At 36.6% G+C, this 26446-nt stretch overlaps 1 protein-coding gene across 1 annotated transcript in view; it reads right to left on the bottom strand.

The window, feature by feature from the left end:
* Positions 1–26446, bottom strand: part of LEKR1 (leucine, glutamate and lysine rich 1) — a 262025-nt gene that overhangs the window by 159688 nt on the left and 75891 nt on the right. The window lies entirely within an intron of this gene.

The following is a 26446-nucleotide window of genomic DNA, read 5'->3' as shown; positions in this document are numbered from 1 at the left end:
CCATGCAAATGGAAATCAAAAGAAAGCTGGAGTAGCAATTCTCATATCAGACAAAATAGACTTTAAAATAAAGACTATTACAAGAGACAAGGAGGGACACTACATAATGATCAAGGGATCAATCCAAGAAGATATAACAATTGTAAATATTTATGCACCCAACATAGGAGCACCTCAATACATAAGGCAAATGCTAACAGCCATAAAAAGGGAAATTGACAGTAACACAATAATGGTGGACTTTAACACCCCACCTACACCAATGGACAGATCATCCAGACAGAAAATAAATACGGAAACAGAAGATTTCAATGACACATTAGACCAGACAATTAATATTTATAGGACATTCCATCTGAAAGCAACAGAAAATACTTTCTTCTCAAGTGCACGCAGAACATTTTCCAAGGTAGATCACATCTTGATTCACAAAACAAGCCTCAGTAAATTTAAGAAAATTGAAATCATATCAAGCATCTTTTCTGACCACAACGCTCTGAGATTAGAAATCAATTACAGGAAAAAAACTGTAAAAAACACAAACACATGGAGGCTAAACAATACGCTACTAAATAACCAGGAGATCACTAAAGAAATCAAAAAATACCTAGAAACAAATGACAATGAAAACATGATAACCCAAGACCTATGGGATGCAGCAAAAGCAGTTCTAAGAGGGATGTTTATAGCAATACAATCTTACCTCAAGAAACAAGAAATATCTCAAATAAACAACATAACCTTACACCTAAAGCAACTAGAGAAAGAAGAATGAACAAAACGCAAAACTAGTAGAAGGAAAGAAATCATAAAAATCAGAGGAGAAATAAATGAAATAGAAATGGAGAAAACAATAGCAAAGATCAATAAAACTAAAAGTTGGATCTTTGAAAAGATAAACAAAATTGATAAACCGTTAGCCAGACTCATCAAGAAAAAAAGGGAGAGGACTCAAATAAATAAAATAGAAATCAAAGAGAAGTTACAACTGACACTGTAGAAATACAAAGGATCGTAAGAGACTACTACAAGCACCTATATGCCAATAAAATGGAAAACCTGGAAGAAATGGACAAATTCTTAGAAAAGTACAACCTGCCAAGACTGAACCAGGAAGAAACAGAAAATATGAACAGACCAATCACAAGTAATGAAATTGAACCTACGATTAAAAATCTTCCAACAAACAAAAGCCCAGGACCAGGTGGCTTCACAGGTGAATTCTATCAAACATTTAGAGAAGAACTAACACCTATCCTTCTCATACTCTTCCAAAAAATTGCACCGGGGGACTTCCCTGGTGGTGCAGTGGTTAAGAATCCGCCTGCCGATGGAGGGGACACGGGTTCGATCCCACATGCAGCAGAGCAACTAAGCCTGTGTGCCACAACTACTGAGCCTGTGCTCTAGAGCCCACAAGCCACAACTACTGAGCCCATGTGCCACAACTACTGAAGCCCGTGCACCTAGAGCCTCTGCTCCACAAAAAGAGAAGTCACAGCAATGAGAAGCCTGCACAATACAATGAAGAGTAGCCCCACTCACTGCAACTAGAGAAAACCCGTGTGCAGCAATGAAGACCCAACACAGCCAAAAATAAATAAATAAATAAATAAATTTATTAAAAAAAAAAAAAAGAACTATACTCTTTTAAAAAAAAAAAAAATTGCAGCAGGAGGAACACTCTCAAACTCATTCTACAAGGTCACCATCACCCTGATACCAAAACCAGACAAACATACTACAAGAAAAGAAACTTACAGGCCAATATCACTGATGAACATACATGCAAAAATCCTCAACAAAATACTAGCAAACCAAATCCAACAACACATTAAAAGGATCATACACCATGATCAAGTGGGATTTATCCCAGAGATGCAAAGATTCTTCAATATATGCAAATCAATCAAAGTGATACACCATATTAACAAATTGAAGAATAAAAACCATATCATCATCTCAATAGATACAGAAAAAGCTTTTAACAAAATTCAACACCAATTTATGATAAAAACTCTCCAGAAAGTGGGCACAGAGGGAACCTACCTCAACATAATAAAGCCTATATATGAAAAACCCACAGCAAACATTATTCTCAATGGTGAAAAACTGAAAGCATTTCCTCTAAGATCAGGAACAAGACAAGGGTGTCCACTCTCACCACTATTATTCAACATGGTTTTGGAAGTCCTAGCCACGGTAATCAGAGAAGGAAAAGAAATTAAAGGGATCCAAATCAGAAAAGAAGTAAAACTGTCACTGTTTGCAGATGACATACTATACATAGAAAATCCTAAAGATGCCACCAGAAAACTACTAGAGCTAATCAATGAATTTAGTAAAGCCACAGGATACAAAATTAATACACAGAAATCTCTTGCATTCCTATACACTAACAACAAAAGATCAGAAAAAGAAATCAAGGAAATAATCCCATTTACCGTTGCAACAAAAAGAATAAAATACCTAGGAATAAACATACCTAAGGAGACGAAAGAACTGTACACAGAAAACTATAAGATAATGATGAAAGGAATAAAAGATGACACAAACAGATGGTGAGATATACCATGTTCTTGGATTGGAAGAATCAATCTTGCGAAAATGACTATACTACTCAAAGCAATCTACAGATTCAATGCAATCCCTATCAAATTACCAATGGCATTTTTCACAGCATTAGAACAAAAAATTTTACAACTTCTATGGAAACACAAAAGACCATGCATAGCCAAAGCAATTTTGAGAAAGAAAAATGGAGCTGGAGTAATCAGGCTCCCCAACTTCAGACTATACTACAAAGCTACAGTAATCAAGACAGTATGGTACTAGCACAAAAACAGAAATATAGATCAATGGAACAGGATAGAAAGTCCAGATATAAACCCATGCACCTATGGACCCTTAATCTATGACAAAGGAGGCAAGAATACACAATGGAGAAAAGACAGTCTCTTCAATAAGTGGTGCTGGGAAAACTGGACAGCTACATGTAAAAGAATGAAATTAGAACACTCCCTAACACCATACACAAAAATAAACTCAAAATGGATTAGACACGTAAATGTAAGACCAGACACTATAAAACTCTTAGAGGAAAACACAGGCAGAACACTCTTATGACATAAATCACAGCAAGATCTTTTTGGACCCATCTCCTAGAGTAATGAGAATAAAAACAAAAATAAACAAAGGGAACCTAACTAAACGTAAAAGCTTTTACACAGCAAAGGAAATCATAAACAAGATGAAAAGACAACCCTCAGAATGGGAGAAAGTATTCGCAAATGAAGCAACTGACAAAGGATTAATCTCCAAAATATACAAACAGCTCGTGCAGCTCAATATCAAAAAAGCAAACAACGCAATCAAAAAATGGGTGGAAGACCTAGACATTTCTCCAAAGAAGATATACAGATTGCCAACAAACACATGCAAGGACGCTCAACATCACTAATCATTAGAGAAATGCAAATCAAAACTACAATGAGGGGACTTCCCTGGTGGTCCAGTGGTGAAGAATCCACCACCTTCCAATGCAGGGGACGCCAGTTTGACCCCTGGTCAGGGAACTAAGATCCTGCATGCCATGGGGCAACTAAGCCCACGCGCCACAACTGCGGAGCTCGCACACCTCAATGAGAGAGCCTGGTGCTGCAACTACAGAGCCCATGTGCTCTGAAGCCGGCATGCTCTGGAGCCCATGCACCACAACTAGAGAGAGAAAAACCCACACGCTACAACTAGAGAGAAGCCCGTGCACCGCAACAAAAGATCCTGCATGTCTCAACGAATAGAACCCGTGTGCCGCAACTAAGACCCAATGCAGCCAAAGAAAAATAATAATAATAATAATAAAGAAAAAAAAAACCTACAATGAGGTATCACCTCACACCGGTCAGAATGGCCATCATCAAAAAGTCTACAAACAATAAATGCTGGAGAGGGTGTGGAGAAAAGGGAACCCTCATGCACTCTTGGTGGGAATGTAAATTGATACATCCACTATGGAGAACAGTATGGAGGTTCCTTAGAAAACTAAAATTGAACTACCATATGACCCAGCAATCCCATTACTGGGCATATACCCAGAGAAAACCATAATTCAAAAAGACACGTGCACCCCAATGTTCATTGAAGCACTATTTACAATAGCCAAGACATGGAAGCAACCTAAACGTCCATTGACAGAGGAATGGATAAAGACGATGTGGTACATATATACAATGGAATATTACATAGCCATAAAAAGGAACAAAACTGGGTCATTTGTAGAGACATGGATGGACCTAGAGACTGTCATACAGAGTGAAGTAAGTCCGAAAGAGAAAAACAAATATTGTATATTAATGCATATATATGGAATCTAGAACAATGGTATAGATGATCTTATTTGCAAAGCAGAAGTAGACACACAGACATAGAGAACAAATGTATGGATACCAAGGGGAAAGGGGGTGGGTGGAAGGGATTGAGGGATTTTGATTGACACATATACACTATTGATACTCTGTATAAAATAGATAACTAATGAGAACATACTGTACAGCACAGGGAACTCTACTCGATGCTCTGTGGTGACCTAAATGGGAAGGACATCCAAAAAAGAGGGGAAATATGTATACGTATAGCAGATTCACTTTGCTGTGCAGTAGAAACTAACACAACATTGTAAAGCAACTATACTCCAATAAAAGTTTTTTAAAAAGTCAAATTACTATGTAGTACACCTAAAGCTAGCATAATATGATACATTAACCATATTTCAATAAAAATTAAAAATAAATAAATTAAAATTTTTAATTTTTTATTGCAGTATACTTGATTTATAATATTGTGTTAGTTTTAGGTGTACAGCATATTGATTCAGTATTTTTGCAAATTATATTCCATTATAGGTTATTACGAGATAATGGGTATAATTACCTATGCTATATAGTATATCCTTTAAATTAAAATTTTAAAAAATAAAACTGACTGGAGCTATCGCCAGTGCTACCACTTAAAAAAAAAACTGTTAGTGGAGTGTAACCTTTAAAAATTGTATAAAAATAAAATTCTTTTAAAAAGCCCACTCCAATTATTAAGATTTACCCAGAAAAGAATTCTAAGCCTGTTTTTTAACAAAACATTTTTCTTTTTATAATTAAAAAAAAAACAACACACATTAAAACCCTTTCCAAGGTCACTTATTTTGATATATTCCCCAAATGAATGTTACATATAAATAGCATCTCAAGCCCTCTGACAACACTCCCTGAGAAGTTAGGTCACATTAGTTCACTCTGTTCTGGCTTTGCTAACTCCACTTCTTTCAAATCAAACTGATACGGTTAAAAATGACATGCCTGAAAGGTCCTTATGTTCACTTCTACTGTATATATTATATTATATCAACTTTATGAAATAAATAATTCACAAAATATTGCAATCCAATATGCACTGTGCAAGCACACGGTTTTCTCTAAGAGTCATAATTCTGCACAGAATTTGAACACCATGTTGACTGACATGAGGACATGCTGTTGTCTAGTCAGAGGGTGTTCCAAAAACAGTGGGACTAACAGCATGTTCTAGCAGACAGAGTCCTGTACTGGAATTAGATGACTTGTATTATAACCCTCTTGCCAACGCAACCATGAGAACAACACATTTATTACTGTTATCTATTTCCCAGTTTTTCCCTTAGCCAACTTGATCAAAATGGATTGTGGTAAGAATCACAGAGTTGTAAAACAAATTTGGGAAAGGTATTATTGTCTCTTCTTAATTATTTTCATTTGGATCATCTATTGACATTATTCGTAATGAAAATATTCTAAAGGAAAATACTTTAAAATGTCCTCTTAACTTCCCTCCACTCTGTAGTCAAACACTTTAGAAAAGACAACCAGAAAGCTGATCGTGTCATTGGGTATTTTACCACCTGAAACCTAAACTCTTTTTTGTTAAGCTCCTGGTTCTAAGGATTCATTTATTTTTAGTCTTTCCATCAAACTGGTTTTGCAGCAATCTGAGATGACAGGTAGAAGTTCAGGGTCTGAAAAAAATAAAGTGGGGGATTTTCAGGATTGTATCCTACCAAGATCTGACAGGCAAAGGCATCTAACTATCAAGGGGAAAATTAGAACTGCAACAAAGAAATCAATCAAAACAAGATAGTACTTCAAGGGTTCTTGGGAAATGGATTTTAGACATTGACATACGACTGCCAAGAAGTGGCTTCTGTAACCACTTTTTTGGAATCAATCACTACCTAAATGCATCCAGAAAATTAAATTACCTTTCTAGAAAATAAAGAATGGGGGTGGGAAGTCCACGTATACAGGTAGATAAATCACTCAGGATTCAATAAAACTAGAAAGAATTCTTATTTCGCAGAGAAAAGTCATAAGTACTTTGTGAAACTCCAGAGGCAGAACCCAAACTTCTTTACCTATTATCAGGACCTATGGCAACTTCAAAAATGTCAACAGGAGATTGCACAGGACCAGAAATGTCACTAACATACAAGTGTATAGAACAGTAGCAATATTTAAGACAAAATTATTTGTGAATACAAACACTTAATTTCCTCTTGAGTGGCATTCTATTGGTTTTATTTTAAAAATTAGCATGATACTTATATCTATCTTCCTACAAAAGTTCTAACTTAGTTACTAAAATATATTATTTTGCTAAAGTAGTTTTAAATTTATCCTGAAGAGTCATTACCCTGTACAATGTACTCCTTTAGTTTGACTCCTTCTAAAACGTGCTTGCCCTATTGAGTTAAGGATCAGGAATATTTAGCTTTGCTAACAGATAGGGGTTTCAAAAGTCTAACATTAATAAGCCATCGCTTGACTTTGATACACATTCATATTCATTCCCTCCTCTCTCTTCTCCCCTCTGTCTCTGTCCCTCCCCACCCTCTCCCAATAAGGCAAGAGAATGGTACCTTGCATTGGACTGAATCTACATTGCTTGTTAAATTAACCTCATTTAATTAACTTCATTTGAGCTTTATTCAGTCTTTGATTATTCACTTATTTCCCCCCGGTCTCTTTAATATGTAGAGAGTCTATTAAAATAATAGATCTTCCCTTGATTAAATACGATAATGTTAAGCTTTACTAGTGCAGAAGCAGAAGTTAAAACCCTTAACCCTGACTTAATAGAAAACCAAGCACACAATTCTGTATTTTAGGGTTGATATATATATAGTTCATAAAATGGAGGCAAAATGTTTTACTGTATTTTTCTTGAAAGTAAAGAAATAAAAGACAATTTAGAGAAAAACTGAAATCTCCATTGTTTTAAAGTGCTCTTAATAAAATCACGTTGTTTATATAAAATACTGTCTTAAATATTGCTACCATCACTTTAAAGTACTCTGAATAAAGATTACCTTACTTATTCTTTAATGCAAGAACTTATGTTTCTTACTTCCCTAATTGTTCTCTCCTGAGAGTTCTAGTAGCATAGTAGGCATTGATAAATATTCTTCTATTGATTAACTCTAAAGGATGAAAAAGCATATAAAATCCTTGGATATCCTCTCTTTTTCATGTAGTAGTTACCTACTATTTTGTCCACCTAACATATTCCTTTTCTTTTGGGAATCATCAATGCTTCCTTCTACCCCACTCTTACAGATCCAACCATTCATATGACTGCCACAGACAGAAGTTTCCATGTTCTATGACCCAACCCCAGTGGCTTAGTGGACGAAACACCTGCCCCAAACTGGGTCACAGCTCTTATCCAGGATTATTTTCTTGGGACTACAGAAAACAGCAGACAGTCCCTCTCAGGCGGCAGTAGATGTAAGAAGTAAAACTTAGGCATTGTGGGCAACAATTTTTCCTTTAGGTAAAGAAAGCCAATCAGCAGTTTAAGAGAATAAAGGCAAAATGCAAAGAAAAGCAGAAATTAAAGACAAAAAAAGGAAAATATTAGGGCTGGTCATGTCCTTTGTTCAGGTTATTCCTGAAGCCTAGCTTCATAGCCCCTTCCACTGTTCAAATTTTTCCTTGAAATCTGTGATCTATTAAACACTTCCTGCCTACGCCAGTTCAAGCTAGATTTTAGTCCTTACAACCAAGAGTCCTAACTAATAGTGTTTGAAGACTGAATGCTTTCTACCAGTCCTTAAGAATGAAAAACATATAGTTAAAGAAGACAATAAATGGGCAATTCAGAGAAAAGAAATATTCTGAGTAAAAAAAAACCCCCAAAAATGTATATCACTAAAATTCAGAGAAATGGAAACTGAATAATATTTTAATCTAATAAATTAACAAAGCTTTAACAAAAATGAGCATATCCAATATTGGCAAGTTACAATGAAACAGCATTCTCTTACATCATTTGTGGAAGAATAAATTTTTATAAACTGTTTTTATAATATATTTTGAAACTATGCATTAAGAAGCTTAAAAGTATTCATATTCTTTGACCCAGGAATTCCACTGCTCGGATCTAGCCCTAATACAGAAAACGTTTTTCTTTGCTTTGGCTTTGAAGAAAGCCAACCACCAAGTAATCTGCAGTAGCAAAATTCTGAGAGTAATACAAATGCTTGGTAAGAAAGTGATTTATTAATTTATTCAATGCAGTATTAGTCATTAGAAATAATTTTATAGTCGGTGTGTGTAATAACACAGAAAAATGCTTATATTATGGTACTGGATTTTTAAAAATCAGAATATCAGATTGCAAAATTAAATGTTTTTAAAACTACATATAGGGCTTCCCTGGTGGCGCAGTGGTTGAGAATCTGCCTGCCATGCAGGGGACACGGGTTCGAGCCCTGGTCTGGGAAGATCCCACATGCCGCGGAGCAACTGGGCCCATGAGCCACAACTATTGAGCCTGCGCATCTGGAGCCTGTGCTCTGCAACAAGAGAGGCCGCGATGAAGAGTGGCCCCCGCTCGCCGCAACTAGAGAAAGCCCTCACACAGAAACGAAAACCCAACACAGCCAAAAATAAATAAATAAATTTATTTAAAAAAAAAAACTATATATATAAACAAAATAAATCAGGCATGTCTTTGACTATGAACGTTTTTATAATATAAGCTAGATATTATTTAATAGGTTAACAGGGAACATAATTTGCATTCTGAAGACTGATTTTACTGAAAAGTTGATGTCTACAGGTATTAGCACCTTGTGTGAAGGGATAAAAGCTGTTGTTCTCCAAATGCAGGAACACACGGCTACTCTGTGTAAGGGGTTGGCTGTTGAGTTGGCTGCCTCCTTTCTTTACTGTTGGTGGTTCTGATGCACAATTCCTAGAAACCCAATTTCAGTACAGTTATACAGGCTGTTCAGGATGTTCTCAGTGATATTTAAGTATATGTTTGTCCCTTAGTTAAACTATATTTATTATTTTTATCCTGCAATAGTAAAATATCTATAGAAGATTTTTAAACTTTTATTAAAATTCTTATAGAAAAACAGTGTTTTGAAAACAAAACAAAACAAAACAAAAAACAGTGTTTTGATTGTGAAATTCTCAGCTTCTAAATCTCTTTTTCTCATTGAAATATATTTTTTTAAATGTGATTTTTAAAGTTTTGGGGGGTAATACAATGAACACATTTTAAAAGAAGAAACTGACTCTAAAAGTTAATATCAGCTATTATAGGAAGTAAAATTAAGGTAATCTTTTTATCTACTTTCTACTTTCTTTTTTTGGTGGGGAGGGTTGGCACGCTGCATGCCTCACGGGATCTTAGTTCCCTGACCAGGGATGGAACCCGTGCCCCCTGCAGTGGAAGCGCAGAGTCCTAACCACTGGACCGCCGGGGAAGTCCCTACTTTCTACTTTCCAAATATTCCATAATGTGTACAGAAAAAATAAGACAGTTAATTTTTGCTAAAGAATAGATACTAGATCAGCAAATCATCTACAAATTAACATTTGAAATAATGAAAAAAATGAGTACATCTGAAACACAGTATGATAACCCATTTATTAATGTGCCCCAAAATATCATTAGATTACATCAGTTGTTTTAAACACTAGTCTAACATCTATTTTTCTTTGAAGAGGTTCAAGGGAGCTGTACGTAAGCTTCTAGAAATAACATATACAACTATAAGATGTTCAAAGAATCATTAAAATTTAAGGTTTCCTTTTCTTCCCACTTTTAGGTTTGAAATAGTAACCTTGGTTCAATAAAAGGAAAAGAGAGGATGTGACAGCTTCAGGTCACTATTTGTATCTCGTGATAAAACTGTGATTACACTAGGGAGAAAAAAGAAAGATGAAAGTCATTCACTTTAAACTATGTATTACATGCCCACGATGTGCATGATACCACACCAGACACCATTTATTTATTTGGATATAAAGGAATGGTACCTGTCCTCGAGGGACTCATGGTTAGATGTGGCAGAGAGCAAAAAAGAAGGTAGTTACATTCCAGTGCTATAAAAATGGTAAAGGAAAAAGGCAGATGAGAGGAGGCAGAGAAAGGCAAGTAACCAGCTGCTCTTTCTGTGTCCTGGAAAGCATGAAGAACTTTCTGATTAGAGAAGTCTCTCTGATTTCATCATAAATGCTGTTGTAAACAGGCAAGGAGGGAGGGTAGAGGAAAAGAGGGAGGAGGTCCGCCAAGCGTAATGGAGGGAAGAAATGAAGATTTGTTAGAAAGACTTAATTTCCTTCTCAAAATATTTAATGATCATCAAAAAAAATGTTATTGTGGTTACTCCCAAATCAAAGGTCATTCAAAGAAGTTCATTAATACTGCAGTGACATTTTAAATGCGTGCAAAATCTTTTTAACAAGCTATTACATGCTCTTCATTTCACCATTCAAAGAGAATAAGAAAAATAGGAAAAAAAAATTTAAGTAGTATTTATTTAAAATTCAACTTATTGCCTGCCATATTCTGAGGAAATAAAGTTAGGAAATATTCTCCAACTGAAAATTATTAAATCACATAACAATATAATAGCCAAAATATTCTTGCAGTTAAGAAAACTATTTTACTTTTGGCCAGTTTTTCTGCTATCATTGTTTTACTAAATATTTTCTAACTCAAATCCTACAACCTTAAATTGAAAGTTTCCTAATGGCAATGCCAGTAGGAAATGTAATGTGACTTTTTTCGATCATCATATAATGGTACTGTGGCCTCAAATTCATTTTAAGCAGATGCTTATAAGGTTCACAAAAGACACCTCAGCTACAGGGTTGGCTAGGAACATTGTTACACTAGTTTCTTTGTAAAGGGTTCAGCTATAGACAGAACAGAGAACTAAGCTGGTGTGAGGACTTGCCCGGGTTCTGCTGTGAACAATCTTACATTTGCCTAATTTAGAAGCTGCAAACCAGTTCCTGAACATGTTTTATTTGACTTGCAGAGTGGGTTTTTTTCTTTTTTTTTTTTAATGAGCACCAGTTGAAAATTTGAGGGATTTTACATAAAGATCCAGATTCTCTGCTTTTTCTGTAAAAATCAAGTAATTCAGAAACAGTGGCCCACATTTCTATCTCCTGGAGCAGCTGCCTCATTTAATGAGCCTGCACTTTTCCAATCACTGTAGTTCACATCCAGCCTGTTTTGTTCACTTACTCTGGATACCTGTTTTGCTCCATAGGAATTTGATTTGCCATTCTGCCTACTTCTAAAATGAGCCCAACTGAATGAGCATTTGGCTACTTCAAATATTTTTCCTCTGAAAATTACAAAAGGTGGTTGCCTGCCATTCACCTGAGGAATTCCGTAGAATAAATGAACTCTATTTTTATTTTTAAAAACAAAAAAGTATATATCTATCTCTATCTATCTAGAGAGAAAGAGAGGAAGAGAAAGAGAGAGAGAGAGACAATGGTAAAACAATAGAGAAAAATCTAAATTTATACTGACAGTTACCAAGATATTAAAACTTGAAGGCAAGGAGAAACCATGACTGCTCCAAAACTGCAGTGGTTCCTTAACTGAAAGACTAGCTGATATCTACCATACTGACAGCAATTTGGTTCAACCACAGCTGGCAAGAATAGGCCTTTTTCATCTCCTTTCCCTTTAAACAATAAAAACAATAACAACTGCAGCAAGAAGTAACCCAGCACCAACTATACAAAAGGCCCATGCAACATGCTTTACAGATGTTCTGACTGCAATCTTTTGGGGTTTAGCTCCAGCTTCTCAATTTCCTTTCAGTTCCAATCAAGGGATTTTCACCAGATATTTAGCAGTTTCTTCACCAGATCAAATGTTTCATTAACCCTTATTTTCATGTTGTCAAGGTGTGTTCTACAGTAAGCCCCCACCACAATTATAATGGTTTCATAGTAAACTAAGATTAGAAAAAACAGATTTCTTTACTGTAAGACTTCTCACAGCTTTTACTATGCTAATGTGTAAAGAGAATCACCAAGAAAGGATAAATGTAGAGAATCTAAACTTAAAATTTGACCATAGAATACTTTTTCAGTAACATTTCTCAGGAATCCCTTGGAACACACTTTGAGCGTGTTCTATTTTCAGTATTAATTTAATAATCATTCTAAGTGGTTACTTTTATTTAAAGTGATGTTCATTTCAATAGGGTACCAGAACATATCAGCAAAAGGCAGAAAGTCGAGCAGATAGCAGCTACTCCCAACAAGAAAAGAGATTCTTCTTTTCCTATTGAGTCCTGAAGAGGACTCACATCTGGCCACATAAGCTGTCCCCTTCACAGGGACTCCTGCCCAGGATGTATTCTGCCCCATTAAAGGCTTCCTTTCCCTACGTACTATTTCAGGGGTGGTCTGAGGCTCTGCTCTCCAAGCTTTCTTGATAATCAAACTGGTTTCCAGTTCTGGATCCTTTGTTTCACCTCTAAATTCACCCTTGGCCCACTGTTTTCAACTTGGGAGACTCCTTGAGAAGGCCAATGTGCCCAATCCTGTCCTCCACCTGCAGGGGGCAATTGGGGCATGTTCCCTACCCCAAAACTAAGTTTCTTCCTCAGACCTAGACACTTTCTTTGATTTTGAGAGAAGAGCTATAGGACCGTATCTAAATATGCCATTCCTGAGATTGGTTCAAGATGGCAGAGTAGAAGGACATGCTCTCACTCCCTCTTTCGAGAATACCGGAATCACAACTAACTGCTGAACAATCATTGACAGAAAGACACTGGAACTCACCAAAAAAGATACCCCACATGCAAAGACAAAAGAGAAGCTGCAATGAGACGGTAGGAGGGGTGCTATCACAATAAAATCAAATCCCATAACTGCTGGATGGGTGACTCACAAACTGGAGAACACTTATACCACAGAAGTCCACCCACTGGAGTGAAGGTTCTGAGCCCCACATCAGGCTTCCCAACCTGGGGGTCTGGCAATGGGAGGAGGAATTCCTAGAGAATCAGACTTTGAAGGCTAACGGGATTTGATTGCAGGACTTCGGCAGGACTGGGGGAAACAGCGACTCCACTCTGAAAGGACACACACAAAGTAGTGTGTGCACTGGGACCCAGGGGAAGGAGCAGTGACCCCACAGAAGACTGAACCAGACCTACCTGCTAGTGTTGGAGGGTCTCCTGCGGAGGCAGGGGGCAACTGTGGCTCACCAAGTGACAAGGACACTGGCAGCAGAAGTTCTGGGAAGTACTCCTAGGAGTGAGCCCTCCCAGAGACCACCATTAGCCCCACCAAAGAGCCCAGGTAGGCTCCCGTGTTGGGTCGCCTCAGGTCAAACAACCAACAGGGAGGGAACCCAGCCAAACCCATCAGCAGACAAGCAGATTAAAGTTTTACTGAGCTCTACCCACCACCAGTCCCTCCTATCAGGAAACTTCCACAAGCCTCTTAGATAGCCTCATCCACCAGAGGGCAGACAGCAGAAGCAAGAAGAACCATAATCCTGCAGCCTGTGGAACAAAAACCACATTCACAGAAAGATAGACAAGATGAAAAGACAGAGGGCTATGTATCAGATGAAAGAACAAGATATAACCCCAGAAAAACAACTAAATGAAATGGAGATAGGCAACCTTCCACAAAAAGAATTCAGAATAATGATAGTGAAGGTGATCCAGGACCTCGGGGGAAAAAAATTGGAGGCAAAGATGGAGAAGATGCAAGAAAATGTTCAACAAAGATCTAGAAGAATTAAAGAACAAACAAACAGAGATAAACAATACAATAACTGAAAGGAAAAGTACACTAGAAGGAATCAATAGCAGAATAACTGAGGCAAAAGAACGGATAAGTGACCTGGAAGACAGAATGGTTGAATTCACTGCTGCAGAACAGAATAAAGAAAAAAGAATGAAAGGAAATGAAGACAGCCTAAGAGGCCTCTGGGACAACATTAAATACAACAATATTCGCATTATAGGGGCCCCAGAAGGAGAAGAGAGAGAGAAAGGACCCGAGAAAATATTTGAAGAGATTGTAGTTGAAAACTTCCCTAACATGGGAAAGGAAACAGCCACCCAAGTCCAGGAAGCACAGAGAGTCCCATACAGGATAAACCCAAGGAGAAACACTCTGAGAAACATAGTAATCAAATCGGCAAAAATTAAAGACAAAGAAAAATTATTGAAAGCAGCAAGGGAAAAACAAATAACATACAAGGGAACTCCCATAAGGTTAACAGCTGATTTCTCAGCAGAAACTCTACAAGCCAGAAGGGAGTGGCATGATATACTTAAAGTGATGAAAGGGAAGAACCTACAACCAAGATTACTCTACCCAGCAAGGATCTCACTCAGATTTGGTGGAGAAATCAAAAGCTTTACAGACAAGCAAAAGCTAAGAGAATCCAGCACCACCAAACCAGCTCTACAACAAATGATAAATGAAATTCTCTAAGTGGGAAACACAAGAGAAGAAAAGGACCTACAAAAACAAACCCAAACCAATTAAGAAAATGGTAATAGGAACATACATATCAACAATTACCTTAAACGTGAATGGATTAAATGCTCCAGCCAAAAGACACAGGCTTGCAGAATGGATACAAAAACAAGACCCATATATATGCTGTCTATAAGAGACCCACTTCAGACCTAGTGACACATACAGACTGAAAGTGAGGGGATGGAAAAGATATTTCATGCAAATGGAAATCAAAAGAAAGCTGGAGTAGCAATACTCATATCAGATAAAATACACTTTAAAATAAAGAATGCTACAAGAGACAAGGAAAGACACTACATAATGATCAAGGGATGAATCCAAGAAGAAGATATAACAATTATAAATATATATGCACCCAACATAGGAGCACCTCAATACATAAGGCAACTGCTAACAGCTAAAAAAGAGGAAATCAACAGTACCACAATAATAGTGGGGGACTGTAACACCTCACTTACACCAGTGGACAGATCGTCCAAACAGAAAATTAAGAAGGAAACATAAGCTTTAAATACACAATAGACCAGATAGATTTAATTGATATTTATAGGACATTCCATCCAAAAACAGCAGATTACACTTTCTTCTGAAGTGCACATGGAACATTCTCCAGGACAGATCACATCTTGGTCACAAATCAAGCCTCAGTAAATTTAAGAAAATTGAAATCATATCAAGCATCTTTTCTGACCACAACGCTATGAGATTAGAAATCAATTACAGGGAAAAAAACATAAAAAACACAAACACATGGAGGCTAAACAACTAAATAACCAAGAGATCACTGAAGAAATCAAAGAGGAAATCAAAAAATACCTAGAGACAAATGACAATGAAAACACGACAATCCAAAACCTATGGGATGCAGCAAAAGAAGTTCTAAGAGGGAAGTTTCTAGCTATACAAGCCTACCTCAAGAAACAAGAAAAATCTCAAATAAACAATCTAACGTTACACCTGAAGGAACTAGAGAAAAACAACAAACAAAACGCAAACTTAGCAGAAGGAAAGAAATCATAAAGATCGGAGTAGAAATAAATGAAAAAGAAACAAAGAAAACAATAGCAAAGAGCAATAAAACTAAAAGCTGGTTCTTTGAGAAGATACACAAAATTGATAAACCATTAGCCAGACTCATCAAGAAAAATAGGGAGAGGACAAAAATCAATAAAATTAGAAATGAAAAAGGAGAAGCTACAACTGACACCGCAGAAATACAAAGCATCCTAAGAGACTACTACAAGCAACTCTAGGCCAATAAAATGGACAACCTGGAAGAAATGGACAAATTCTTAGAAAGGTATAACCTTCCAAGACTGAACCAGGAAGAAACAGAAAATGTGAACAGACCAATCACAAGTAATGAAATTGAAACTGTGACTAAAAATCTTCCAACAAACAAAAGTCCAGGACCAGATGGCTTCACAGGTGAATTCTATCAAACATTTAGAGAAGAGCTAAGACCCATCCTTCTCAAACTCTTCCAAAAAATTGCAGAGGAAGGAACACTCCCAAACTCATTCTATGAAGCCACCATTATCCTGATACCAAAACCAGACAAAGATACTACAAAAAAAGAAAATTACAGACCAACATCACTGATGAATATAGATGCAAAAATCCTCAACAAAATACTAGCAAACAGAATCCAACAACACATTAAAAGGATCATACACCATGATCAAGTGGGATTTACTGTAAGGATTCTTCAATATATGCAAATCAATCAATTTGACACACCATATTAACAAATTGAAGAAGAAAAACCATATGATCATCTCAATAGATGCAGAAAAAGCTTTTGACAAAATTCAACACCAGTTTATGATAAAAACTCTCCAGAAAGTGGGCACAGAGGGAACCTACTTCAACATAATAAAGGCCATATATGACAAACCCACAGCAAACATCATTCTCAATGGTGAAAAACTGAAAGCATTTCCTCTAAGATCAGGAACAAGACAAGGATGCCCACTCTCACCACTATTATTCAGCATAGTTTTTGAAGTCCTAGTCATGGCAATCAGAGAAGAAAAAGAAATAAAAGGAATACAAATTGGAAAAGAAGAAGTAAAACTGTCACTGTTTGCAGATGACATGATACTATACATAGAGAATCCTGAAGATGCCACTAGAAAACTACTAGAGCTAATCAATGAATTTGGTAAATTGCAGGATACAAAATTAATGCACAGAAATCTCTTCCATTCCTATACACTAATGATGAAAATTCTGAAAGAGAAATTAAGGAAACACTCCCATTTACCACTGCAACGAAAAGAATAAAATACTGAGGAATAAACCTACCTAGGGAGACAAAAGACCTGTATGCAGAAAACTATAAGACACTGATGAAAGAAATTAAAGATGATACCAACAGATGGAGAGATATACCACATTCTTGGATTGGAAGAATCAATATTGTGAAAATGACTATACTACCCAAAGCAATCTACAGATTCAATGCAATCCCTATCAAATTACCAATGGCATTTTATACGGAACTAGAACATAAAATCTTAAAGTTCATGTAATTCAAAAAGACACATGCACTCCAATGTTCACTGCAGCACTATTTACAGTAGCCAGGTCATGGAAGCAACCTAAATGCCCATCGACAGACGAATGGATAAAGAAAATGTGGTACATATATACAATGGAATATTACTCAGCCATAAAAAGGAACCAAACTGGGTCATTTGTAGAGACGTGGATGCATCTAGAGACTGTCATACAGAGTGAAGTAAGTCAGAAAGAGAAAAACAAATATTGTATATTAACGCATATAGATGGAACCTAGAAAATGGTACCGATGAACCGGTTTGCAGGGCAGAAATTGAGACACAGAAGTAGAGAAAAAACATATGGACACCAAGTGGGGAAAGCGGCGGGGGTTGGGAGTTGTGGTGTGATGAATTGGGAGATTGGGATTGACATGTATACGGTGATGTGTATAAAATGGATGACTAATAAGGAAAGAAAAAAAAAAGTAAAAATACACTCCCCTCCAAATAAAAAGAACCACATAGCTGATCCAATCAATTCCCAGAACAGTGAGAGATAATAATAAATGATTGTCATTAAGTACAGTTAGTGTGAATTAGTTCCTGTAAAAAAATGATCAATTCTTGGACTCTGGCAAAAAAATAAAATAAAATAAAATAAATAAAATAAAGATGCTGTTCCTATAAGTTTGGTGAAGTTGAATGTTAATATTTTTCTTGTTAAAGATCAGTAAGGCCAATCCAAAAGATACGTGAAGTGAGCTAATGCAGAGTATATTCTCATACCCACAACTTGTCACGTTGTCAAATCCACAAAATCTGATCTATCTGATCTTCAGATATTTCCCAAGCAGCCCACAGCATGAACTTCAAGATCCATGGATAAAAATTATAGCCAAGGAAGGTTTTTCCAATGCCATTCCTTCATCAGGATCTTGAAGACAGAAACTACATTATTTCTTTTAGACTTCTCCACTCTCCAAAATATAGAATCTGAAACCTCCCCTGATAGCAAAGGCATAGTTAGAATTCCTGAGCCCCTCAATAACAGAGATTCTCCTATGTATCTTGACCTAACAAGGATCCAGTGTCCCACAAAGGGCTCTATTGAGAAACAGAAGCCAGCTAAGGGAGACCTCTTGAAAGTTTTTGGGTAGTTCCTTCACTGCAAACAGGAAGCTATCATTAGTAGGCCTGAGGTGCTTCAAACAAGCTGACCATCAAACCAGGCTAAATCTTAGCAATAATTCTCTCCACTCAGTCTCACCTATTCATTTATTCATTCATCAAAGAACTTCAGTTAATTTAGAAGACTGGTTGGTTGGCCAACCTGCACTAAAGGTAAGTACTATAACAGCAGGCATGCACAGAATTTTTTGTGAGCACAGAGGAGGATTCACAAGGAAGTTAGAATGGTAAAGGATGAGTTAGGGTCAGTATGGAGCAGAGGAGGGCATAATAAGCAAGTAATTTCAGAAGGGCATTAGCCAAAGCAGAGAAGCTTGAGAAAAACTGGCATATTCTGGTTAATTCTTAGTGGTTCCCATGGAGTGAAAACAATTAAGGGCAAACTGAAGATCATGTGAGCCATGTTATGGAATGTACACTTTTCCCTCAGTGCTATGGGGCCCCTGGGGGATTTGAGGCAGGACTCAGATTTGCCTTTTAGAAAGATTGCTCTGCCAGAAGTCACCTAAAAAACTTCCAAAGAGACTTAGGCTCAGGAGTATTTGAGGGGACGAACCACCTCCTCTTATCAGTATATCCTCCAATTGAGTCCTCTCCTTTAGAATCTTGTTTCTCCTATACAGCTCAACTTATAGATGCTCTCATTGATTGATAGCATCAGTCAGTGCTTATTCCACTTCACAACTCCTGCCACATGATTTCCCCACTTAGAGACTTGAACTCCTGCCCTCATGCCTTTCTCCTCTCTCCTCCTCTCTTTCCTGCTTGTTAGGACACCAGTTCTGACTCCAGGCCTGAGTTCAACAGCCTTGCACAACTCTCTGCACCAATTCATTCTTGTTGCTGAATTTTTTATGCTCCATTAATAAATAGGCTTCTATCTTGGTTTCTTGTAATCTTTTCTTCTATTGGTAACCCCAACTAAGACTAGATCCTTAATATCCTCTTTCCAGGCCAGGATCACAGTCCTACAATTCAGTTTCTCTAATTGTCACTGACTGAGTGATTAAATCAACTTTTGGATTCCCCAACATGAGCCCTGCTATCTGTTGGGGAAACTTATTAGTTATTAGTACTTTGCCTTGAACTCCTCATGTTAATTTTTATCCAACACATCAACTTAGAAATTCAAGGGATGTGTGTGGAAGGAGAGGAAGTAGTAAAAGTCTATACCTATACAGTACATAAGGCTGAGGCTGTTTTCCTTAGCACCTGTTCTAGCCAATGGATGAGCGTAATTCCAGGTCCCAGCCCCTTCTAGTAAGCTATATGCTTGTCATAAGAAATCAAGCCAACCTTCACTTGAGCTCAGGAAGGTGATAACTGCCATTTATTCTAACTGTTCTCTCAGATGATAACCTAGCTCCTCAGACCGATCCTCACTGACACCTAAGTCTTACGTTGTCTGCCATAAAATAATCATGTTATACTTCCCCTTTGCTACCCTTTAAGTGTTTCTTTCCCTTATCCAGATTTAAAAGATTCATAAATGCTTCAATTCTTCCACTCTTAGAAACTAGGTAGGACTTCCCTGGTGGTGCAGTGGTTAAGAATCTGCCTACCAATGCAGGGGACATGGGTTCAAGCCCTGGTCCAGGAAGATCCCACATGCTGTGGAACAACTAAGCCTGTGCACCACAACTACTGAGCCTGCGCTCTAGAGCCCACGAGCCACAACTACTGAAGCCTGTACACTAGAGCCCGTGCTTTGCAACAAGAGAAGCCACCGCAATGAGAAGCCTGCGCACCACAACAAAGAGTAGCCCCCGCTCGCTGCAACTAGAGAAAGCCTGTACTCAGCACCACAATGCAGCCATAAATAAATTAATTAATAAAAAAAAAAGAAACTAGATAGTATTGGGCCTATGCTATAGGATTCATAATTTATTGAATATGGAATCATGTAATCCAGAAGACAAAAGCAGATACTTTTTCTTACCCTTTAGTAATTATTTCTCAAAATTAAAATTCTCCTGAACAAAGCTGGTGGTATAGTGTTCCTTGATTTCAGACTATATTACAAAGCTATAGTCGAAACAGTATGGTACTGGCACAGAAACAGACACATAGATCAATGGAACAGAATTGAGAGCTCAGAAATAAACCCATAAATATAGGGACAATTAATTTACAACAAGGGAGCAAAGAACATACAATGGAGAAAGGATAGTCTCTTCAATAAATGATGTTGAGAAAACTGGACAGACACATGCAAAAGAATGAAATTAGACTACTGTCTTACACCATACACAAAAAATAACTCAAAATGGATAAAAGACTTGAACGTAAAACGTGAAACCATAAAACTCCTAGAAGAAAACATAGTGGTAACCTCATTGCATTGGTCTTAGCCATGTTTTTGTGGATCTGTCTCCAAAGACAAGGGAAACAAAAGTAAAAATAAACAGATGAGATCACATTAAACTAAAAAGCTTCTGCACAGTGAAACCATTATCAAAATGAAAAAACAACCTATGGACTGAGAGAAAATATTTGCAAACCATATATCCAATAAGGAATTAATATCCAAACTATACAAGAAACTCATACAATTCAATATCAAAAAAACAAATAACCTGATTTATAAATGGACAAAGGACTTGAACAGACACTTTTCCAAAGAAGACATACAAATAGCTAATAATATATGAAAAGGTGCTCAATATCACTAATCATTGGGGAAATGCAAATCAAGATATCACCTCTGCTGACTGAAAAAAAATGCACAACGTGAGAGCTGTGAGTTTAGTTTTATTTGGGGCAAAATGAGGACTATAGCCTGGGAGACAGCATTTCAGATAGCTCTGAGAAACTGCTCCAAAGAGGTAGGGGGGAAGGTCATTGTGTATGTGATGTTGGTGAAGGGGGAGTACATGCAATCAAGCACATATTTTTTGCAGAAGGTTTTTGCTAGTCTCATGAAGGTTACTGCTAGTCACAAGGAGCAGACGTCACCATGAAGGATTTTAGTGCTTTTCTAGGTATGAGGAGATGCAAGAATAGGGCTCATAAAGTCATCTCCTGAAAATATCTAACTATCTGAAGACTTACTCTGCCAGTTTTTCTCAGAGCACAGAGTGCCTCATTCCTGATCTCCACCCTGAACTCCTTTCAGGGGGTGTTGAAGGTCAGCAACTGCAGCGGCTCATAATTTGATTCTTGTAGAGGTAGATGGCAAGTGCCAATTTGTAGGTGACAGGGCCCCCTCATGGCCATAAATTCGACCATGGTTTGGGAGGCATTACATGACCATTTCAAGTGCCAATTTGTAGGTGACACTTCACACCTGTTACAATGGCTAATTATCAAAAAGACAAGGAATAACAGATGTTGGAGAGGATGTGGAGAAAGTGGAACCTTCCTATTCTTTGGTGGGACTGTAAATTTGTGCAGCCACTATGGAAAACAGAATGGAGATTCCTCAAAAAATTAAGAAAACAACTACCATGTGACCCAGCTATTCCACTTCTGGATATTTATCCGAAGGACACAAAAACACTAATTCAAAAAGATATATGCACCCCTATGTTCACTGTAGTATTACAGTAGCCAAGATATGGAAACAACCTAAGTGTCCACTGATGGATAAACAGATAAAGGAGCTGTGGTATGTAGACACAATGGAATACTACTCAGCCACTAAAAGAATGAAATCCTGCCATTTGTGACAACATGGATGGACTCTGAGGGTATTATGCTAAGTGAAATAAGTCAGCCAAAGACAAATACTTACGATTTCACTCATATGTGGATTATAAAACAAAATAAACAAACAAAACAAAAACAAACTCATAGATACAGAGAACAGATTAGTGGTTACCAGAGGGGAAAGAGGTTGAGGGGTGGGCAAAATGAGTGAAGGGGGTCAATTGTATGGCGATGGATGGTAACTAGATTTGTGGTGATGATCACTGTAGTGTATACAGATGTCGAATTATAATGCTGTATACCTGAAACTTGTAAAATAAAAAAAATTCTCCTAGAGTGTCATAGTAAAAACAAGCATAACGATGCTTATCTAGCTTCCCATAAACACTGCTGTCATCTTTGATTAAAAAAAAAACAACACAACTTTTAGAAAATAACTGCCCATGTCCAAGGTTGCTGCCTCTTTTCTTATCCACCCTCTGTCAAAGTAATGCTCTATCAGGGGTAGGCTGATAGTGCTGATCTCAATCAACAGCATAGAGACACTGCAGAGTTGCCTGGTAAATATAATGCAATATTGCAATTTAATTGACTCCAAATATACTAACAGGGAATTTCTGATAGTTGGAACAAAAGACTGGGCTGAAGTTTGTCTGCATTATTTTTGATGGAAATATTAATTTAATAACCACTTACAAACTTCAGAAAAATACTTAAGTATGAACTGTTTACATTTAGAAATAATTAAAAAGTTTAACATTAGGTTTAAGGGTTATTAAATCAAATCGGTGAAGTATTAAATCACATAGTGCTTTGTCATCCTGGTTTTATTACTTATATATACATCAATGAATTAAAACTATATACTAAAATTTCTCTCATTTAGATATTTAGTAATTTAGATTGCTCTTGGCAAACTGCTGAATTTTGAGGTCAATTACCACTTGTGAGATTTTACTTCTCTCAATTTTGGCATTTAAATAAATGAGTTAGTTCAGTATGCTACTTTATATGTTGCTATTTTATTGATAGTAAAACGTTTATTTTTCAAAATCATATTTTCCTACAGTTCAGAAAACTTTTATAACAATGACAATAATAACAACAAAAATAATAATTAACTCTACTGAGTGCCAGACACTGTGCTTAATAATTTACATGAAACATCACAATATTCCTATGAGATTAATTCATAACCAGCCCCATTTGACAGGTAAAGGAATGAAGAGGCAGAGTGGTAAGCAAGCTGAACGAGGCCACACAACCAGCAAGGATGGAGCCAGGATTTGAACCCAGGCAGCCTAACTCTCATCCTGCTGCTAACGTGGAATTGACCATACTTTGCTCTGATCTTGTACATTTGATTATTTATTTGCATATCACTTTAGAAGATGAATTTTTATATGCATATTGTACTTTGACTTCTGTCTTGATTGAATTGATACTTAATGGGGACTGACAGGAATCGAGGAGTAGGAAATGGCCTTATTAAGAAAGGGAAGTGAGCAGCAGCTAAAAATGTTATGCGCATGAAGTTAAGCAGAAGATTAACTTTACACATATTCCCAAATATACATTTTTTTGTTAAATCCCCACACAAAACCCAGGAGTTCACAGAGGGAAAGAGTTCACTGGTAATTCTCACGAACCTTTGTTTCATGGGCATAAAATGTTTTCAGAATCAACCCCAGTTAGTCTCTGTCTTTCAGCACGGTAAGAATTTGGCATGCTGCTCCTTTCCTCCTTAGAGAGAAATCCAAATGCTTGCCAAAGCGCTTAATATTCTAGCTTCCACAGCAAATCTCTTTCATCTCCTTCTAACTCCCTCCAAATTGGCTTCAGATTTGGGCAAAAGAAAGAAAGGCACTGGAGGAAAGAGGCATAAGGGGGGTTGCTGGTGTTGCTATTTTTTTCTACTGCAACAAACAAAACGTGTTTATAATTATGTGAAACATATTTTTTTAGTATAATTCTTGCTATCAACCCTAGAAAGCTCTCGAGCTGCAGCTCCCCTCTCACAACAGCGTAAAACCCCAGGCCAATATTATAGTGTAAATGAGGTACTAAATGATTGGCTTCTAACTCATTGACAATTTTGAGTTTTACTTTCTATAGCTAACTTCTTTTTTCCTCTAAAAGTGATAGGAAATAGAGAAAATTATAACCTATTCTTCTAGATATAAAGATATGAGTGAATAAAATATCTAGCCAAAGAAAACAAGATTAATAAAGAAATCTAGGATTTAACATTTACAAGAAGATAAGCTTTCCATTTCAGAAAATAAGAGCTCTAAAACAGGTTATACTAACGTTTCTTTTTTCAGAGGCATAAACATAATATGTTTTTCTGCTCATATTCTAATTAGCTTTTCATTAAGTTAAAAAAAAAAAAAGGAAAAAAAGACAGGCTTGTGTTTGGAATGTGACGCTGGTGAGAAAGACCTGAAAACACTGGATAAAGTCTGACACAGAACAATGGTGACAAATATTCCAAGAATATTCTGCCTTTAGCAGACACAACTTAAAAAGAAATAAAAGACAGCAAAAGGCTAAAAGCAAAAGATTAAAGAAAGAGAAAACAAATAAATCTAAGCAAAAGGAAAGGAGCAATAGGACACAGCACATTTAATTAGCTATCCCTTTCCTCAGATTAGCAGCCCCCCAGATCTGCTGGATATTCTAACTAGGCATTTTCAATCTTTATATTTTTGTTTCTCTCTCTGTGCCTCTCCAAAATCTTCTGACTTAATATCAAAAGAAAGCTATTAACCTCATTTCACAAAATTACTTATTTTACAAAACCAAGGTTATTAACAAAAGGATAAGGACAACATAAATCACAGATCTATGCACGGCTCAGTGAGAGTGTTGTGAATTTGGCACTAGTTTTTTTCTTGGCCATACTGTATTTCCAGTCTAAGCCTAGGTCTGGGATATATTCTGCTGTTAAGATTGGCCATACATACTACCTTGCCTCCCTATTCCCTGATTGTATCATTATGTTCACTGTTATCACAACTCTATTTGCATGTTAATGACAGAACATGGACTGAACAACTCTGTTGAGTTTGTCAAAATAATAACAGAATGATGCAAAGTATATACAAATGAATATTCATATGTCTTTCTTAAGATATACCACCAGGAAAAAATTAGAAAACGATGAGTCATTCATGAATAAATGAGTGAACAAGTCAACCTAAATCTTTATCTACAGATATTTTTCAAATGGCAAGGGGAGGGTCAGAAGAATTACCCTGATTCCAGCACCTTACCACAATAATTATGTTCCATTTAAAATTTTAAAAAAATTTGCAGTAGATAAAAATGATTCTAAGTTAGATCAACATTAGGATTATAACTCATATAAATTATATGAGTTGCTATTTGAGTGCTCTCCCCTGAGCAATAACCAGGGGACTTTCATTAATATACCAATAAAGCAGAATATAGAAAGTATCATTCAAATATTTTTCAATAGAGAAATCGGAATTCAAAGCTACCATTCTGATGGCCACACAAAACATCTAAAAAATAATCCTAATATTTATGAATACATATTTTTAATTATGAAGTCTTGTCCCCTGAAAAAAAAATCTATATCATTTTACTAACATATAATTTGAAAAAGAATGTTCTCCATGAAAATAAATGTGATTTTCTTTTACCTTTATCTTGTGTACAACATGAGTCTTTGAACACAAAGGGTCCTGACGAAAAAAAAAGCTTTAAAAAAATGTTTAGTTCATCTACATAATTACTGACACATGAAAAATGTATAATTATTACAAAGTAAAATTTTTTTTCTTGTTCTCTGAGCCTTGATTAAAAGCTAATACCACATTTAAATATGCATTTTCCTTCTTCCAAGCTTCCTTGCAACTCTCCATCCCCAATTTGGATAAGGAAAATGTCATAAATCATTTTCCATTTTTCCTTTCTCTCTGTTTCTCTGCTCCCCTTTCTGAACTCAGGCACAGGTATTCCACAAGATGCTGGCTGGTAGCAGGTAAAATACAACCCTCCTTTTCTGAGAGCAGATGATGACAAAACCCAGGAGTAATCATATACAGGTGACAAAACTCAGTATAAAAACTCATGTCCTTAACAGAAAAATGGAATATAAATTCTAGGAAATTGTTATGATTAAATATTTTAAATCATATTGAAAGAAGTGCTTTCCAATGTGTCATTGACATTCATCTGAAACCATGAAGAAGCAAAGCGAGAACATCTTTCATA

Source organism: Eschrichtius robustus, chromosome 6 (assembly GCF_028021215.1).
Source record: "Eschrichtius robustus isolate mEscRob2 chromosome 6, mEscRob2.pri, whole genome shotgun sequence".
NCBI lineage: Eukaryota > Metazoa > Chordata > Mammalia > Artiodactyla > Eschrichtiidae > Eschrichtius > Eschrichtius robustus.
This window is presented reverse-complemented; position numbering and strand designations above follow the sequence as displayed.